At 44.5% G+C, this 6,188-nt stretch overlaps 1 long non-coding RNA gene across 1 annotated transcript in view; it reads left to right on the top strand.

The window, feature by feature from the left end:
* The first annotated feature begins 484 nt into the window (after positions 1-484).
* Positions 485-6,188, top strand: part of LOC120950317 (uncharacterized) — a 52,345-nt gene continuing 46,641 nt past the window's right edge. The window contains exon 1 of the long non-coding RNA XR_007452004.1: positions 485-706. This is a non-coding gene — a long non-coding RNA (uncharacterized LOC120950317). The remainder of the gene's footprint in view (positions 707-6,188) is intronic.

Genomic DNA, 6,188 nt, shown 5'->3' with positions numbered 1-6,188 from the left:
TGGCTACGCGAAATGACTTATGTTTTGATAAAACGAATATATGCGCAATCTGAGATTGCGCATCGTGTATTAATACGGTAAATTTTCAAGATTTAATGTCCGAGATATATAATTTTTTTTGACCGATAAATATATCAAACCGACACATTTGACAGATAAATATATGCGCAATCTGAGATTGCGCATCGTCTATTGCTACGGTAAGGGTTTGTTCGTGTCGGATGTCGTGTTCGATTGCTGCTAGAGCGTCGCCTTAGGCAGCGCTCTAGCAGCAATCAAACACGACATCGAACATGAAAAATATATGGGATGTGACTTGTTCGATTTGATAACCAACAAATTGAACATGTCAAATCCCATACATTTTTCATGTTCGATGTCGTGTTCGATTGCTGCTAGAGCGCCGGGTTACCCGGCGCTCTAATCGAACACGGCACGAGCAATCTGTTCGATTGCTGCTAGAGCGCTGCCTTAGAATTGTTTAGTTCGTTCGGTGTGTTCAGCGGGGTCACCTAGAAAATGTGTTTATTCCAATCGTCCGTGTTGCCAACTAGATCATCTTGACGAATCACCCACATCTGCCATTTGTATTCTTTTGAATCGAGAGGTCGCTATTTTCAAGACAGCTGTCGTGGTACGTTTTTGTGTGTGAAGGATGAAGTGACGCTTTTTTTGTGAAGCCGTATAATTTAGGCAATCATAGCAGGTAAATTATCTACAATTGCCTGGTCAATTTCTCGGTAAACTTTAAAATAAATTGAGAATATTTCCATATCGCCTCAGTGATTTCCATCGATATTCAGTGCCTACTAAATGAACGTTTAATCAGTGTGTATGTTCCTATAATGCGATTGAAAGACGAGAGTGGAATGTGAAATGTGTTTCGTTTTACAGCATATAACGCCAATTCCAAGATATGCGGTTTCTGGAATCTGACAGTGCCTTAAGCAGAATGTCGAATAGAAATCCGATAGTTTTTTTCATGTACATTCTATCTTCAACAGTAATCATATTTATATCCGATTATAGGATATAATTCGTGGTACGTTGCATACACAGAAAACTACACTGAACTTCAGTAAAATTTAGTTAATTTTTTGAGCTGAAGGTTCAGAAATCCTTTCAGTAAAACGAATGTTTACTGAATCATTCAGTAATGCTCGGTGCTCACCAAAAGGCCAGCTCGTTTTGCTGAAATCACAGTTAAGCCAATACCATATTAATGATTTTTCAGTAATTGATTGCGATCGTATTTAGTAAATCGACTAAATACTTATTTCAAATTGAGTATTTTATTGATGCGCAGAGATCGCCAGTCGCTCATTTCATAGTCACACATGTGTTTGTTGTTGTACTGGTTTTATACTGTATTTTGCCGCAACAAGTGTAGCTGAAAGCGAAAGCGCTCACAGACACCACGAAATTTTCTCAAGCACAGTGGATTCTAGCAAAGGTGTTACACCAACATGGCTGCCAATTGTTTGAAATTAATCGCGTAAGCCGAAATCTTACCTGTAATTTCACAAGGGTGTCTGTAAGCGCCTACCAAAATAACTTTTTTCACATCATGAGCAAGTAGGCCCCGCATTGTTTTTTTTTTGATGTTCTGACTGACAGGTTAATTTGACAGAATGAATTGATGCAGTTTTCAGTAATTTGTTTTACTAATATTCAGTGAACCGCTCATGGTACAATCGGTCTCATGGTACAGTCGTCAACTTGTACGACTTAACAATATGCCCGTTATGGGTTCAAGCCCCAAATGGAGCGTGCCGCCGTACGTAGGACTGACTATCATGCCAGGGGGGGGGGGGGGGGGGGGGGGGTAATAAGTCACTGAAAGCCAAGCCCACTTGTTGTGGGACCGACAACGGTTGTTGAGCCAAAAGAAGAAGAACAAGAATGTATTTCAAAAGGAAACATTTTCTTGGCATGGATTTCTGCTCATACGCGAGCGATTTCAGAATCAGAAAAATTATGAATACAACATCATAATTCTGAAATAATTATCAACCATTAGTATGACTTCATAATCATTACTTCATTGTCGTCTCAAACACATATTCATAGCAATAAGCTGTAATTTTGATAATTTATTTACGCTGCATATCTCAAAGGTCTAGAAATGGTTTTAACAAGTAGTCTTAACAGAGTTCTGTAGATGGGCCCTTTCAGTCTTACGAGAGTTTTATTATTGTCTCATTGGGTCATACAAGACATTCAAATGTAAAAAGGAGGCTTAATGAAATAACTGTTACGACAACGTTAAAACTGTGATAAGATTTAAATTGTTACTTGGGATTGGCTCGGCATTCGGACGTGGGCAGGCCCGTAGGCGTCATGTGGATTAGGCATGGGCAAAACGATTCTTTTCACCGAACGCGAACGAACTAGTTCGCTCACCAAAAAGAACCGAACGCGAACGACGATTCTTTCGTTCTTTGTTTCATGAGGTTTTTATTCATAAAGAACGCTCGTTATCTTTTTCATTTACCCACCATAGACGCATACTGTAGCCAAAGAAGTACTCATTCTGCGGTTGAAACCAATAATTTAAAAACATTAAACACTCGGCTGTCTGGTCAACACAATCCATCGCAAAACCGACCAAAAACTGTAAAACATGTAAAGCATGTAAAAAACTAATACGAGCAAAAATGTCTCCTGCATATATTGTACCCCATGCCTTATACACACTTAAGGATTCTATTTAAAAAAACTACTTAAATATGGATCAACATGATGAACGCAATCAATTCAGTTCAGTTCATTCGCGAACAATGACTAATCCGTTTGAACGGGCTCGATCTATTGAATTGTATAGGTATAATATCCATACCAACAGAACACAGATCGATAACCAGTTCGAACGCGTTCGATGAATTCAGTTGTGTAGGTACGATTTACACACCAACAGAACACAGATCGAACACCAGTTCGAACTAGAGATGAGTTCGCCGGATCGCTCCCACGGTTCCGCTCCGATTCCGGCAAGTATGATTCCGATTCCGACTCCAGAGAAACGGAATCGCTAGTTCCACCGGAATCGTCCGGAATCGCCCGAAATCGCCCGGAATCGTCCGGAATCGTCCGGAATCGCCCGGAATCATCCGGAATCGTCCGGAATCGACCGGAATCGCCCGGAATCGACCGGAATCGCCCGGAATCGACCGGAATCGCCCGGAATCGACCGGAATCGACCGGAATCGCCCGGAATCGCCCGGAATCGACCGGAATCGACCGGAATCGCCCGGAATCGACCGGAATCGCCCGGAATCGCCTGGAATCGTCCGGAATCGTCAGAATAGTCGGAATTAAATTTCATTTCATGTCCAGTGGCGCGTTAAACGGTGGGCGGACTGGGCGGCTGCCAGTGGCCCCGGCGATCTAGGGGGCCCCGTCATTGTGGATGTTCGACTTCGTATCGATTCTACCCCCCCCCCCCTGGATGATACTTTTACCATCTATTTCAAATAGACTTATTTTTAATTAATTAATTTTTCCCATCGCTTCAAGCACTGTATCACGAGGGCCCCTAACTGCAGAAAACTGGGGCCCCATACTACTCAAAGCAGCACATTAAATGTTCTAAGAAATCTGACAATATTTGCATCAAAGTCGCAAGCGAAGATCGCTGCGACTCGCGCGCACAGCTCAAATCAATACCTCATCATCGTTGGCGCAAAGTATTGGACAGAGCGAAAAATCGTCAATTTTTGCTGGTGTGGGTGGCCTGTGCACGAGACATCCAAACCCAAAACCACGCAGAGCAACTTGCTGCTAAAATGGAATGCACAGAACGCTGCGCTTAACTACCACCGAAAACCCGTTACACAACCCGCTGCGCAAAGCGATCGAAAACTTCTCAATCTCTAACTGCAAACATATTTCACTGCCCATGGCTGTGAAATATTTCGCATTCAAAATTGCTGCAAATTTATAAATGAAATATTTCGAATGTTTCAGCGCTGAAATTTTAGGATTGAAATATTTCTTCGATCGGAATCCAAGCGTTTTCCCTGACATTTCTGCTCGTTTTCTCGATCGCTTTTGGCAGAAAGCGATCGAAAATCCGAGCTACAAAACTGCTCGATTTTGTCGTGCGGGAACACAAGCATACAACACACCCAAACAAAAATTTAAAGGCCCCGAAACACAATATCAATACACCGGCTCGTAGCCGGTAAAAGTAGCAGGAAAAATTGACTAACACCAAGCAAGCAACGGTGCTCCAGTGGGTAGAGGTTTCATTCGAGAAACGATTCCATCGATATCGATGTGTGCGCTTTTCAATTTGGCTTGGATGAAACGTGCCTGTGTTTGTCTGGGGGCCCCTATACTTGTTTTGCAGATGTGTGCCGAAAACAGACAGCTGTTTTCACGCGAAAAATGGTATTCACATCTCAAGCCTGAGATCGTGGAGCGTGCCTGCTTTTTAGCGTGAAGACAAGATAAAAAACCGTTACCGTTAAAGCTATACTGAAGCCAAAACTCAAAGGTGGTTTACGGGGCCCCAACGATTATGTGGACTCTTCGATGAAGGGGCCCCGGCGGTAAGGGCCCCCGTCGGTAAGGAGGTCCCGTCAATAAGGGGCCCCGTCAATAAGGGATCCCGTCCATTTGGTATCTTGGAGTGGATGGTCGGTGCACGAGCTCACCAAAAAAACGCGAAGACACTTGCTGCTAAAATCCAATGCACAGAACACAGAACCGAACGCTGCGTTTAACCTCAAAGAAAACCCGTTACAACAGCCACAAGCACACATCATACACAGACAAAAATTTAAAGGCCCCTACACAGAATTTCAATACACCGGCTCGTAGCCGGAGAAATTAGCAGGAAAAATTGACACCAAGCTCGCGTCGCTTTAAAAAGCCTAGGAAGGTCGTTTGGTCAACGGTGCTTCAGTGGGTTGAGGTTTCATTCGAGAAATGGTTAAATCGATGTTATTGTGTGCGCTCTTGGCTGGGATGAACCGTCCTGTTCTTGTATACGGGGCCCCTGCTACCGCTTTGCGATTGTGTGCCGAAAGCAGACGATTCCGGGCGATTTCAGTCGATTCCGGTCGATTGCGACTGTTCACGTTCCGGCCGCCGCGCATCTGTCAATGCTGGCTGTCGTACATTTGAGCCAGGAATGTCGCGCACTGAGTTCCTCAATATCGTTCGACATGCAATCTAGCTTCTTGTGTTACTGTTTGTATCTATTTGTATTAGGTTATGCACTGAATAAATGACATGAAATGAAATGGAATTCCGACGATTCCGGACGATTCCGGGCGTTTCCGGACGATTTCGGTCGATTCCGGTCGATTCCGGACGATTCCGGTCGATTCCGGGCGATTGCGGGCGACTCCGGGCGATTCAGAACGATTCCGGGCGATTCCGGACGATTTCGACGATTCTGGACGATTCCGGACGGTTCCAACGACTCCGCACGATTTCGACGATTCCAGACGATTCCAGGCGGTTCCGGCTTGTCGGATTGAACCTACCCTTCGGAAGTGGGTCCGAAATTTGTTGGAATCGCCCGGACCCAGTTTCGCTTTTTTTTGCTAAGAACCTCGTTCGTTCGTGCACTTTACCGAACTGTTCGAACGGTACGATTCTCGTTCATTTTACACGTGCCTAATGTGGATGCTCGCATTCGAAGTCGGAATCGTCCGGCGTAATTCGGAGTCGTTTGGAATCGAAGTCATTCGGAGTCGGAATCGTCCGGAGTCGGTCAAAGTCGCTCGGAGCTGTCCGGAGTCCCTCGGAGTCGTTCGGAGTCGGAATCTGCATATCGTTCTGCATATCGTAACTCGTGTGATCGAAAGTGTCCCGTTTTGGGGGTTTACTACAACGCCGTCCACGCGCTTTATCGACGTTATAACAGAATCTACCGTGTGTGTGTGTGTGTGTGTGTGTGTGTGTGTGTGTGTGTGTGTGTGTGTGTGTGTGTGTGTGTGTGTGTGTGTGTGTGTGTGTGTGTGTGTGTGTGTGTGTGTGTGTGTGTGTGTGTGTGTGTGTGTGTGTGTGTGTGTGTGTTTGTGTTTGTGTTTGTGTGTTAATGTATGTGTGAATGTGTATTGGTGTGTGTGTTTGTTTCACAAGGATGTCGTTTCGGATAAATTTGTTAGTAGTTTTTTGTGTTCTGGGTTAGGTTTTTGATGTAATAAGCAGGACCACCGCCCTCGCGATCAGTG

This window comes from Anopheles coluzzii, chromosome 2 (assembly GCF_943734685.1).
Source record: "Anopheles coluzzii chromosome 2, AcolN3, whole genome shotgun sequence".
NCBI lineage: Eukaryota > Metazoa > Arthropoda > Insecta > Diptera > Culicidae > Anopheles > Anopheles coluzzii.
Note: the sequence above shows the minus strand (reverse complement) of the source record. Positions and strands in the feature narration are given on the sequence as shown.